Genomic DNA, 14,118 nt, shown 5'->3' with positions numbered 1-14,118 from the left:
TTAGGAACTTAGACTTGTCGTAGATGATACAGTTTTCAATGAAGATGTTTTATTCTGTACTGTTTGTAATCAAAACCTGAGTGCTTGGTCTTATAGAGCGAAAAGTAAAGCAGTGTATTCCAAAAAACATAAAGATGTAATGTCATTTCACTACACAATTACTGAGTCACAACTTTTGCCATCCGCGTCAAGCGTATAGGGTGTTCGGAAATTCCCGTTACAAACTTTTAGGACTTGTAGAGGGGAGTGAGTACGTAATATTTTGAATAGAAACCCATGTCCGGATACGTCATCTAAAGACGCTACAGAGCGTCAACGTTACAGGCGCCGGCACCTGTCAATGTATGCATGTACAGGGTGATTCCGTGACGATGTTGCAAACTTTCAGCGATGATGGAGACGGATAAATGTATCAATTTCAGGTAATGATCCCTTTACCGGAAACAGACGAGTCGAAAACTATAAACGAAAGCCGTTCTGATACCTCTGTGAGTGGAATACATGTGCCGGTATTCTTGTTATAAGGTATGGTAGGTAGTTTGAAGAAGGTAGAATCGACCAACACAATAAAAAAAATATGGGCTCTAAAACGTATACTTTAACAGCTATGAGTTACGACACTTGTTCACTACAGGAGATGTGTTTTACCCAAGCGAAGATAAACAATTCTCTTCAGGTATGCATTTTAGAGTCCATGTTTACTTAATATATTTTCTTGGTTTTTCCCATGCTACCACCTTTGAAAGTTGCTTATCCTACAATCCTAGCAACTACAATACCGGCACATATATTCCACTGTCAGAGGTATCAGAATGATTTTCGCTTGAAACTTTCCACTTGTTCGTTTTCGAATCAGGGACCCTCAAACTGATACATTTATCCTTCTCCATCATCCTTGAGATTTCGTAACATCATGACGGAATCACGCTGCATGTAAAAACATTTACAGGCGCCGGCGCTTATACCTCTGACGCTGTGTAGCGTCGTTGGTTGACCTTTCCGGACTTGGGTTACTATTCAGAATATTATGTCCTAAGTTTGTAACCAGAATTTCCGAACACCGTGATTATATAGGAGTGAGAATATGTAGAGATATGAAACAGAACGACCACAACAGCTCATATGTAGTTAAAGCGAATAGCATGCCTCGATTTATTGGTAGTTTGATATCCCACATTTTAAGTGTGAAACACTACTCGTATTAACGCCGCAGCAATTTTAGGTTACTTGGAAATTAATAAGCTTTCGAAGTTAGGAATGATATTAAATAATATTGATTATAATTTGATTCCTGATTTCATGTGTGTTGCATGGGCGAATGACAGACATCAGATAGACAGTACTGATGCCCAGTTATATAGATATTGTCGTAATTGAACTTGATTCAGAAATTAGTAATTTTCGCCAGCGTGACGTTTTCAGTTGTAAGGGCGCCCTTCCTGCTATGTTTGGACGGTCCTTCGTAAATGAGTACATTACAGAGGCGGCAGATAACCTGTTCTGGCCGTTACAAGAGGTCAGCGCCTGGCAAACTATCGCAGCTAAGCAACCTGCCCAAAACTGTTTAGAAGAGCCTATTACTAATGTAGAGTCCTCTGCCCAGTCGATCGTTTTTTCCTAGCTTTTAAGGAACCCCTACAGCAGGAGCTCTGCCTCACTGGGACCTGAGTTTTGTTGCCGTTAAGACGAGTTTACGTGCCTGGTACAGTTTCCAGACCACATGATCCAAAGGTTTATGCTTCATGCTGCGACAGTTTGAGATTTACAGACACCAGAAGCTTGTATGAAATATTCAAGTTTAGTCGGAGAAACAATTAACAATCTTGTTGCTTGCTAGCTGCTAAATCATTCGGATTTACGATGATGACTCGTAATTACAATGACATCCGCCCTGTAGTGGTTGCTATTTAGGTCGATTAGTGATACTCCGTTCCCACACTAATCTATCGTCACGACGTATCTACTCTACTGTGACTTTTAAGACAAGCTCGAATTACACCTGTAGAAGGAGATCAATTCGGAGGTTAAGGCACAGTCAAGGGAGGCGGGGCTCATTGGAAGGCGCACAAATGCGACACCACTTCACCTTTTCACAGCAAGATACTAGCAAACTCCAGATTGGCTACGAAGGACATCACTTTCATTTTCTTAACATTGCTAATGTCCCATGCTGTAATAGTGTTCAGGTGCATGATACGGATATCATGTAGAAGTAACACATGACATCGGGTGTACACAAAGAAACACCGCACAGTCATATGCCTGAATGGCGAACTGTTTCTTCTCTGTACGCAGTACAAAATGCTGTAAAATGTTTTCATATCCTTTCCCATTTTGCGTTTTCTTAAGCGCAGTTAGGGTACCGCACTCCAACCGCGAAAAACCGACACATACTGTAACACCTCCGTCCTTTACTGTTGATACTACACGTTGTGGCCAGTAAGTTCTCCACGCATTCGCGAAACCCAAGCCCTTCCATCAGATTTTCTCGAGTTGGAGGGTGGTTCCTCACTCAGAATCAGTCTTTCCCAGTCATCCACTGTCCAATAGCGTCGCTCTTTACGTCACCTCAGACATCACTTGCCACTGACTGCAAAAATGTGTGACTGATATGGAGCTGCCCGACATTTGTATCCCATTCTTTTTACTCCCTACACATAGTCATTGTGTATTCGGACTGCTGGGAGAAATTTCTGATAGCATGCGACTTTTATAACCACCCTTTACAATGCTTGATGGTCCGTCTCCGTCAGTACATCAGTACTACCAAGTCTTGTTTTAGCCGTGGTTGTTCTTTCTCGTTTGCACCTCAAGGTCGCACCCCGAATAGTAGGCTTTGGCAGCTTTAAAAGGAATTAAATGTCCCTGATAGATTTGTTACCCACTGACATCCGCTGACTAGTCCAAGTTCCGAGTCACTGACCTCTCCTAACCGCCCTGTCCTGCTGCTACTCCTGCAGGTCCGCCTCTCGTAACATCTAGTGGTGAATTCCGCATTACGTATGGGTGCTGCGACCCTTTTGTGCGAATAGTATGTGTGCTTCCTTACGAGCCCTTATTTCTCTTACCTGGTCTTCGCGATCGTCGCGCAAAAGTGCTTTGGTGGCAATAGGATCGTTGTGCAGTCTCCCGCGGTTCTTTAAACTTTCTCAATAGTGTTTCGCGAAAAAAAAAGTCTTTTATCCACCGGGGATTCGAATTTGAGTACCATTTCCCTAATACTCGTGTGTTGATCGAACCAACCGGTAGCAAATCTGGCATTATGTCTCTGAATTGCTTCAGTGTCTTCTCTTAATATGACCTGGTGAACAGTGTTCGAGAATGGGTCGCACAAGTGTTGTGTACCCTGTCTCCTTTATGGATCATCAACACTCTCCTAGAATTCTCCGAACACACCGAAGCCGACCACTTGCCTTTCCATTACTCGATCTTACTTGCGTGTTCCGTTTTGCGTCGCTTTGCTACCTTATGCCTAGATATCGAATCAACATGACTGTGTGAAGCTGCACATCCCTAACGCAGTAGTATAGGATACCTTTTCGTACTTATCCTCCTTATTTTACATTTTTACGAATTTGGAGCAATTTCCTACTTATCACGCCAAATAGACATTCTGTGCAACTCATCCTGCATCCTCCTACAGTCATTTAAACAAGACACTTTGTAAACTCCCCCTCACTTATCGACCTTAATGTCAGTGAAAAATTAACCGCGTGTACCTAATGGAAATTTGGGAAAAGCAATCGTCACCGATCTGTCGGTAAAGAGGGAGGAAGGGTTACATCTAAATGAAAGAAAAAATGCGAATGAAATTGGTGGAATTAACTTTGAAAAAGGGTAAAGTTAATAAAGAAAGTAAATGTGCGGTCGTTACGTTAACAATTAACTGGCGTTAATTAGATATTTGAGATTTGGGGAAAATTACGGTCGCCAGTCCTATGGACAACTACTATAATAACTGAAAAAGAAAGGTTAATGCACATATAATTAGCACTAAAAGCGTGGCAACTGAAAGTTGATACGTGTTGTGTGAAAACTGAATGTTTGTCAGAAGTAATAAATTTCCCTACACTCTGACTTAATTTAGCGAAAGAATTAATAAAACCGGAAAATTCAAAGTTAATTTAGTGACTGAAATTAAGAGTGAACTTTGTTTCTGAAGCACTACGAAATTAAATAAAATAAGGTTAGTCTTGGGCTACCTCAACAATCATCTCAAAAGCAACTTGAATCTACGCAATTTAGAAATAAGAGATTTAACTTTCAACTTGAATTAAATGATTTTTAACAATTATCAATAATAAAATTTAGTACGTACCAAGCTGAGCTGCAGTCACAGATAAGCTAAAATGTGGTAACAAAACTCGCACTCTTAATTTGTGCTTGTGTAATCTAAATATAGTTCTGTTTGGTTATTGTAGCCAGCTATGAACACTTTAACGGAACTTTGAAATTAAAGCAGTGAAATGGAATGATATTACTTTAATGCTGGCGTTTGAATTTCAATGACACTCGGATTTATTTCGGAAAAGGAAGGGACCCTGCTTGGTAATGCAACTGGGACAATGAGCAAGAAAGGTTCATGCTAAGTTGCTGTATTTTAGTGATGCAAATGGAACAGTTTGAAAAGCTGAGGTCTGCCATACAGTTCTAAAACTTTACGTGCTTTCAGTTTCCTTGTTGGCTGATTGAAGGTTTCAAGTCGTCGATCGAGGAGGTGGCGACAATCACTTATTGTCGGCCTTCACTGTTGCAGAAGCTGGATGTTGGCGCGCCTTCTTCTCGACACGGTCACCAGGAGAAACGAGCTCTTGATGTGTGCCAGCTAATGTTTCCCGTTCGCGACACCGTGCCAGAAACTATCATACCAAGTCGAGCGCAATTACATGCTGCCAAACCCCGAAAGAGCGGCACCTCGTGGGAGCGTCACACAACACACCTGCTCCACCGCCCTACTCCAGCCAGATTCTGCTCTGCCCGCGCTCCACACGGCAGAGTTAGCACTACCCAAGATCCTAAACACTTTGGTTCTCCACATGACCTATCGATGTAATCATTCGATAGCATAGGTTTCCCAAGGCAAGACCCACCGTAAAAATACAAATAATATGTCATATCTTTAGGTAACAAAATAAGTACAATAGATGGAAATATGAGGATATGCATTTCCGGCGTTACAACTTTACCGTTCACTCAAGAGTCGTCAGCAATCAGTAATACATTGTTGCTCGCCCTGTCCATCATACAGTTCCTTGTTGATGTTTATAGAGAACAAGAGCGGTCCAGTCACACTTAGCTGTGGCCCTCACTAGGACACATTTGTCTCTACCGCATGTGGCCGCCAGTAACAACGTACCGGGTTCTACGAGGCGCATTCAATAAGTAATACAACACATTTTTTTCTGAAATCAGGTGTTTTCAGTATTCCATTACAGCATTTTATTCCTCACTCTTTTGGCTACAAAACCCTACTTTTAGAGACAATCACCGTTCAGTGCGACAACCTTACGCCACCTTACCGGGAGGGCCTGTTTGCCTGACTGGAACCACTGTACTGGTTGACGTCAGAGCGAACGTCTTGCTGCACGAATCCCGTCCCCGTCATTCACGTACTGCTCCCTGGGGAGTGCGTCCTCCATTGGGCCAAACAGATGGAAGTCGGAAGGAGCTGGAGGGTGGATGAAGAAGAGCAGTCCAATGAAGTTTTGTGAGCTCGCATTAGGTTCCCAGACTTGTTTCAGGCCTTGCGTTGACATGGAGAACGAGAAGTTTGTTTGCACCATTGGACGACGAACACACTGAAAATGTTTTTTATATTTCCTGAGGGTAGCATAACGCACCATTGCACCATGAGGAAAGAGATCAAACAGAATAACCCCTTCAGAGTCCATGAAAAGGCCGCCATGTCTTTAGTGACTGAGGATCCGGCATTGAAATTTTTCTTCGGAGGAGGGTTGGTGTGACGCCAATCCGTGGACTGCCGCTTTGTTTCCGGTTCGATGTAATGAACACATGTTTCCATCGCCTGTTACGATTGTCACGAACAGCATCATAACGCGCAAGCAATTCCGCACAGATGGGCCTTCGTTGCTGCTTATGGTCTTCCGTTAGCGGGCACCCACTTTTGACCACCCCAATTGTCTGATGAGTGTGGCAGCACCACCAGCAGAAACGTTCAGTTGTGCAGTGACGTGTCTGATTGTGATCGGTCGATCATCTCGAATGAGAGTGTCCGCACGTTCCAAAATTACAGGAGTCACAATTGTGTGCGGCCGGCCGGTAGGTGGGAGATGGGGAAGGTTTGCGGGACCTTGGTGCGATGGTGAAAGACGCCTCGCCCGACTCGCCGCACTTTTTTTCCCCGCCAGGTCTCCGCGAACATTCTGCAAGCGCCTATGAATATCTTCGGTGCTCTGTTTTTGCGCCGAAAGAAACTCAATGACAGTTCTCTGCTTAGAACGCACCTCCATTACAGACGCCATTTTGAAGGCAACGTATAACACGGCCACCTACCGGAACTTCACGAAACTATAGGGGCTGAAGCGGAAATATTCCACAGTGTTCCACAATAACTTTTTTTTCAACCGAAATTCGCCGAGAAAAAATGAGTTGCATTTCTTATTGAGGAGCCCTCGTATTACGAGAAAAGCCTTTCAACCACTCACATAGCTGAGACCCTGTTCCGTAGGCTCGCACATTCGTAAATAGTCTTAAATGTGGCACTATTTCAAATGTTTTCCGGAAAGCTATAAATATGGAATGCGCCCGTGGTTCGCAGGATACAGTGTGAGAAAAGGGTAAGCTACGTTACCCACGAGTTCTTCTTTGTAAATCGTTGTTTATTAGCTTGTAGAAGTTTTTTTGTTTCAAGGAAATTTATTGTATTCGAATTTAGAATATACTAAAGAATTCGACGGAATATCGGGAGAGGTATCTGGTGCAGTATCAACGAATAGTTCACTTGGTGTTACAAGGACCAATAAAAGGAAAGAAAAAGTACAGAAGCAGGCAAATATTATATAATACGCAATTCCGGTGACCGAGGATGCTGGGTGTAGCAGATACGCAAAGATTAAAGGAATAGTACAAAACATGATGACATGGTGGACAGTAATACACCTCGAAAAATTCGTAACTCAAAAAAAACAAATCTAACATGACCTTCACATCTACGAGCCGCAGGTGAGGTTGTTTCTGTTCCTCCGCGGTGACCTAGCGAGCAGTTTGTACCAAGTGATAAAGGAGTTCCTCTCGTTGGCAGCAGCCCAATGCGATTACGTAATCTCTTCCAGATCAAGGGGGCGCATCGTCGTTTATCTGTTTACTGCTTCCGGCTGAGTCGTGGCAGCTTTCCAGGACTCAGCGCTTGCTTGAATTTCTTCGCGTGGTGTACAGAACACTTAGTCAGAAATCACAATTAAGCGAGGTCAAAACTTATAACTTCTGGCTGGGGAATTTCCAGGCCGATATTCTGAAAGTTTAGCCTATCGTTATCGGCTACGTCCTACAGCATGGGACAGGGAAGGATGTAGAGGAAGTAGGTCTCTTAAGCCCTAGTTGGATATCTACCTAGGTGAGGATGCTGTCATTTCAAAGCTAGTCCCCTGCAGTCGTAGTTGTGCGTTAGGCTGGTTACCCATCTATGTATTAAAAGAAGATTACAACTTATAAGTGTCTGAGGAATTAGCAGGATAGTTCTCAAAGAAGACGACAAGGCCATGACGAAGTAAAACGAGTTGATTTTATAGACATTATATATTGTGTGTCAGCTGCAATTCGATTCCGAGTATGTGCAGCTTCTTCATGCATATTGTGAGCATTTCAATTCAACTCACGGTTATGTTTCCGGTGGCTGAAATATAAGATCTTGTTGATCACATTGGTCGGTATCTTACGGCATTCACGCAAATGTGTATTCGACGGATTCCGGAAGGACATTCTCAGTGCACTGCAAGATCTCAATGACCCTACGTGACTAGTGCCCAAGAGGTTCAGGAAGCCCATAGTGAACACCACCCAAGATCTCAATGACCCTACGTGACTAGTGCCCAAGAGGTTCAGGAAGCCCATAGTGAACACCACCCAAGATCTCAATGACCCTACGTGACTAGTGCCCAAGAGGTTCAGGAAGCCCATAGTGAACACCACCCAAGATCTCAATGGCCCTACGTGACTAGTGCCCAAGAGGTTCAGGAAGCCCATAGTGAACACCACCCAAGATCTCAATGACCCTACGTGACTAGTGCCCAAGAGGTTCAGGAAGCCCATAGTGAACACCACCCAAGATCTCAATGGCCCTACGTGACTAGTGCCCAAGAGGTTCAGGAAGCCCATAGTGAACACCACCCAAGATCTCAATGACCCTACGTGACTAGTGCCCAAGATGTTCAGGAAGCCCATAGTGAACACCACCCAAGATCTCAATGGCCCTAACGACTAGCGCTCGAAAGGACAGAGATATAACTCATTTGGCTGTGCAGGATCATACAGTCACACCACGTGGTTTTATTCAGAAAACGGCTGTGTTTGCGGCAAGATGAGAATCCACACCGACAGTGTGATGACGTCTGGAGCGCCACATATTGTCAACACAGCGACCTTTATTACCACTGCGATTTATGTGTTGTGCGCCCACAAAAAATTATTGGGCCGAGGAGAGATAGCACGTCATCTTTTCAGTCGAATCCCTGCGTAAAGCATTACGATTAACGTACCCACGTTAGAGGTTCTGAGAAGGACCAACGTTTCCAGATAGCATTCGTCATTGTCATACAGGTTCAGCACCCGTAATGTCAGTATGGAGTGCTGTTAGGCAGACTACTCGGTATATAATCACCGTCTGGTTAGTACAACGCACGATTTGAACAGAGGCTGTACATTCCTGACGGCTTATGTTCGAGGTCTCCATGACACTAACCTGAGACAACGTGAGACTGCATGTCATCTGTGTACATCTGTATACATCGGTTGTTTTTTTTTTTTTTTTTCGGGAAGAGGCATCAGTCTTCTGTCTGGATTTATGCGGTGTGACACGAATTCCTCTCCTGTGCCAACCTCTTCATCTCAGTGTTGCAATTACAACCTACGTCATCAATTCTCAATCATTTGCTGGCCAGTCTCTGTCTTCCTCTACAGTTTTTGCCTTCTACAGCTCCCTATAGTACCATTTAAGTTATTCGATCATGTCCTAAGACATGTCCTATCATATTTTCCCTTCTCTTATCACTGTTTTCCATACATCTCTTTCCTAGCCGATTCTGCGGGGAATCTCCTCATTCCGTACCTTATCAGTCCACTTAATTTTTCACGTTCTTCTGTAGTACCACATCTCAAACACTTCGATTATTTTCTGTTCTGGTGTTCCCACAGTACATGTTTCGCTACCATACAATGCTGTGATCCAAACGATATTCTCGGAAATTTCTTCCTCAAATTAACGCGTATGTTGGATACTAGCAGACTTCTCTTGGCCAGCCACTAGGATAGGCGTAATCTGGTTAGAGTTGTAGCAGTCTGGAAAGGCGTACCGGTATCTCTCATCCAGTATCATTTTGCACAATGCCAATCTATAACGCCACTGTGGTGGCAGAGATGGCAGCTCTGAGTGCTATATTTCACACCATGTACATCCCAAATCACTCACAAATGTAGTCTTGTAGTTTTCTGTTATACAGTACACCCACAGTAACAAAAGGACGGTTATTTGTTATCGTTCGTGCTGTTGCAGGTTTAATGGCCAGCAACTGACGTCAGAATCCCCCCGGTTCTGACCAGTATTTCAGAAACTGTCCCTAGCTTGTAAGACGAAACTGCAAATCTCTTCACATTTATTCCCACATGCGACAACCTCTGCCCCTCAACCAGCTCTGCGACTGTTGACTGATGCGGACTGGGATCTTCAAAGAGTCCGACCTCGAATGGATCGTTGTTGGCTTTAGGGTTCTCTGTTTCATACATCAACAAATACACAGACCTTTAATTTTTTGTCCGGGATTTATCATCCCGGAGTTAAATTAAAAATAATTTTCCATCCCACTGATACGATCAAGATTTTAGGGATGTCCCTGTTGGTTGTACGGTAAATGGTGAAACTGGAACACCCCCCAAACATTCCCTGCAGGGACTCTCTCCGAAACGCACCCAACTCGGCTGGAATTAGGCAGAAATAACTTTACCCTGCAATGATATAGGAATCATTCAGGTTGTGACCAGATGCGTCATGAGGTCTGTACTTTTGGGCATCATCCCAGCGACTCATACAACGCATCACAACCTACAACAATATTTGCTTTGATCAATCAAAAAATAATAGTGGAACGGTACAAAAATACATATCTTGTCGCATTTTATTACCGAATCTTTTTTGTGGATAGCTTATTACAATATATTTCCTTTATTTTCAAGATATTTAGGCATTCTTTTTGCGCTACGTGTACAACGTAAGTAAGTTGTCATTGTTGTTGTGGTCTTCAGTCCGAAGACTGGTTTGAACTAATTCCAAGCTACTCTATCCTGTGCAAGCCTTTACAACTCATTATTACTGCAACCCACATCCTTCTGAGACTACTTACTGTCAACCTTCCTTGGTCAACCTACAAGTTTTTACATCCCCGACATTTCCTTCATGCTTGAGAACGTATCCCATAACCCGATACATTCTTTTAGTGGTGCCACGAAATTCCTTTTAACCCAGTCCGATACAGTATCTCATTAATAGTTTTTCGATACAGCCATCTAATTTTCAAAATCCTCTGTAGCACCACAGTTCAAAAGTTTCTGTTCTCCTCTTAATTCTGCCTGAAATCCGATTTCTTCTAGTGTTCGTTAGTGAAAATAAAGGCAAACTTTTTGAAAAATTTTAAAACAGTATTCCAAAGTGGAACCACCTACCTAAAACAACTTAGTGTTTCTTTCTGCCAATTTCCTCTTATATACGTGGCGTACTACGATTTATAAAGATTTACTTTTGCGAAAACTTTAAAATATATTTTTTTCATATTGTTGGGACTCAAAGTGTTAACTGAACGGTTGAACGCCCTAGTTTCGCTACCGTACCAGACTTCACACCAGACAAATACATTCAGATAAGAATTCCTAGTACTTATGTTTAGATTCGATGTTAAATTCCTCTTTTTCAGAAATTCATTTCTTGCTGATGCAAGTCTGCATTTTATGTCCTCCCTACTTCGGGCATCACCCCTTTTTTCCCCAAATTCCAAAACTCATTGACTGTATTTAGAGTCTCATTTTCTAACGCAATTATAGCATAAGATCGCCTGATTTAATTCGACTACATGCGATTGCCATCGTCTTACGTTTATAAATGTTCATCGTATAACTTCTTTTTAAGACACTTCGCATTCTATTCAACTGGTCTTACAAGTCCTTCGCTGTCTCTGACAGAATTACTCTATCATCGGCAAATGTCAAATTTTTTTCCCTGACTTTAATTTCCACTCCAAGTTTCTCCTTGGTTTCGCTTAATGTTTCTGAACGTGCGTCTGAATAAAACACAGAATAGGTTGCATCCATGTCTAACTCCGTTCTGTTTCCTTCTCGTATCATTGGGCTCATATTACTGCAGTCTGGTCACAGTACAAGTTCTAAATAACCTTATACTTCGTATGTTACACTCTGGCTCATTCAGAATTTCAGTGAGTGTATTTAAAAAGCTTTCTCTAAGTATATAAATGCTAGAAATGTTGGTTTGCGTTTCTTCAACCTATCTTCTAAGTTTAGCCGTAGGACCAGTATTGACTTTCCTACATTTCTCCAGAACCCAAGCTGATCTTCTCTAAGGTCGGTGTCTAGCAGTTTCTCCATTGTTCTGTAACTAATTCGAGTCAGTATTTTTCAACCATAGCTCATTAGAGTGATATTTCGGCAATAATCACACCTCACAGTTCCTGCCTTCTTTAGAATTGGAATTATTACATCCTTCTCGAAGTCGTTATTACGATTGGTTACTTCTGGCTTTGTCCCGTTTGCGAGGATGAAGGTAGCTTGGCGGTCTCAAAGCGAGAGCAAGACGCCGTGCACCGCAGAGGTGAGAAACGCGGAACCGTCGCCTCAGGCTTAATCTTCTCGCGCCGTGCCATTTGTTACGTCGCGGCCTCGCCGGGCGGCCTTTGAACACGGACTTTCCGGCCGACTTTGGCGGACATTATCTCGCTCATATTTCCCTGGCGCATTCAGGGCGCGGATTTTTATTACGGCTTCATTCCGGCGCCAATTCCCCGGAGCGTCTCGCCGGCTGCCTATCACTGCCGCACACACGCCCCCTGGGCGAACCCCCTATCCCCTGCCCCCACCCCACCCGGGTGGACTCACCAGTCACCACGCAGATCGAACGACTCTGCGATCGTCAGGGGATGAAACTTCAGCGTCCGGGTGCGGAAGGCGTGACGTAAATCCTGATCGGAAGCAAAAACTACTGACCGCCGCACTCCGTCACACGTCCCTACTTCCCCGTCACAGTCGCAGATTCGTTCAGCATTTCCTTTCGCCGAGTCAGTATTTAATGTGGAAGACGTCTGAACTTTTTTCATAACTACATACATAGTATGTTTCAAAGGTGGGCATGTGTAACATAGAGAGCTAGCGATCATATTGTTCAGTTCAGTCACTAATACGATTGTGTCAACCACCTTCAGTTCAAATGCAGAAAATATAAAAGAAAACTGCAATTAACGACTGTGTCACAACAAACTTAATGGCCTACTATACATATTTGTATAGCCTCTACTAGTAATGCAGGTGCAATGTGCAAACGTATCAATTTTACCTACTGCTCAATGCAAAATGCATCATATCGTAAGCTTTTCTGTGCAACCTGTATACGTCACAATTTAAAAGTTCTGCAGATGGATGGTATATGCGCCATTATGTAATCATCCGTAGATAAAATAAGTGGCGTGCTTGAAAATGTCTGATATACTGAATAACACACATTTAAAACTGGCTTTTGAACTATAATACGTTTATAGCCGTAACACATAAATGAACGTTCAGGTCAGCTTTTAATGTAAGATGACTATGCGACCATTATGCTGCCACGAACGTACGTCTCGTGTGGGGATAGCGACAAAAAAGTAAGACAGCTTAGGGCGCTTGCGGGGGAATTGAGTGTTATTTTTTGCCTCCTCAGTACGTGAAACGAATAGTAAAGAAAACTGATAATACTGTTACGATATATCCTCCATCATGCGCTGTACAGTGACTTACGAAGTACATATGTAGTTGTAGAAGGCAAAATGAAAGAAAAGTACAAAATTGCTATGAAGGAATGGCTAGAGGACGAATGCAAGGCTGTAGAAACATGAACAGCTAGGTTGGTTGGTTGGTTTTGGGGAGGGAACCAAACAGCGAGATCGTCGGTCCCATCGGGTTAGGGAAAGCTACGGAAGGAAGTCGCCGATGCCCTTTGAAAGGAACCATCTCGGCATTTGTCTGAAACGGTTTAGGGGAATAATGGAAAATCTAAATCAGGATGGCCGAACGCGGGTTTGAATCGACGTCCTCCCAAATGCCAGTCCAGTATGCTAACCACTGAATCACCTCTCTCGGTGACAACTAGGGGAAAGATAGATCTTGCCTATTAAAGAGAACTTTCTACAAAAGGAATGTAGATTTATGAATATTAAGAGCTCAGATGGTAAGCCAGTACTACGCAAAGAAGCAAAAGCTGAAAGGTGAAAGGAATATACTGAAGGGCTATACTAGGGAAGAGGGGTTGAAGACAATGATGTACAGAGGGGAAATTAATGAAGATGAGATGGGAGATATGATACTGCGAGAATAGTTTGACAGAGCAAAAAATGTTCAAATGTGTGTGAATTCATAAGGAACCAAACTGCTGAGGTCATCGGTCCCTAGACTAACTTATGCTGAAAACAACACACACACCCACGCCCGAGGGAGGACTCGAGCCTCTGGTGGGAGGGGCTGCGCAATTCGTGACATGGCGCCTCTAACCGCGCGGCCACTCCGCCCGGCTTTTGACAGAGCACTGTAAGACCTAAAATTACCTCAGAATTATTGACATTTCTAAGAGAGCCAGCCATGACTAAATTATTCCGCCTGTTGTACAAAACATCTGAGACAGTCGAAATGCCATTT

This window comes from Schistocerca nitens, chromosome 6 (genome assembly GCF_023898315.1).
Source record: "Schistocerca nitens isolate TAMUIC-IGC-003100 chromosome 6, iqSchNite1.1, whole genome shotgun sequence".
NCBI classification, from domain to species: domain Eukaryota; kingdom Metazoa; phylum Arthropoda; class Insecta; order Orthoptera; family Acrididae; genus Schistocerca; species Schistocerca nitens.
Note: the sequence above shows the minus strand (reverse complement) of the source record.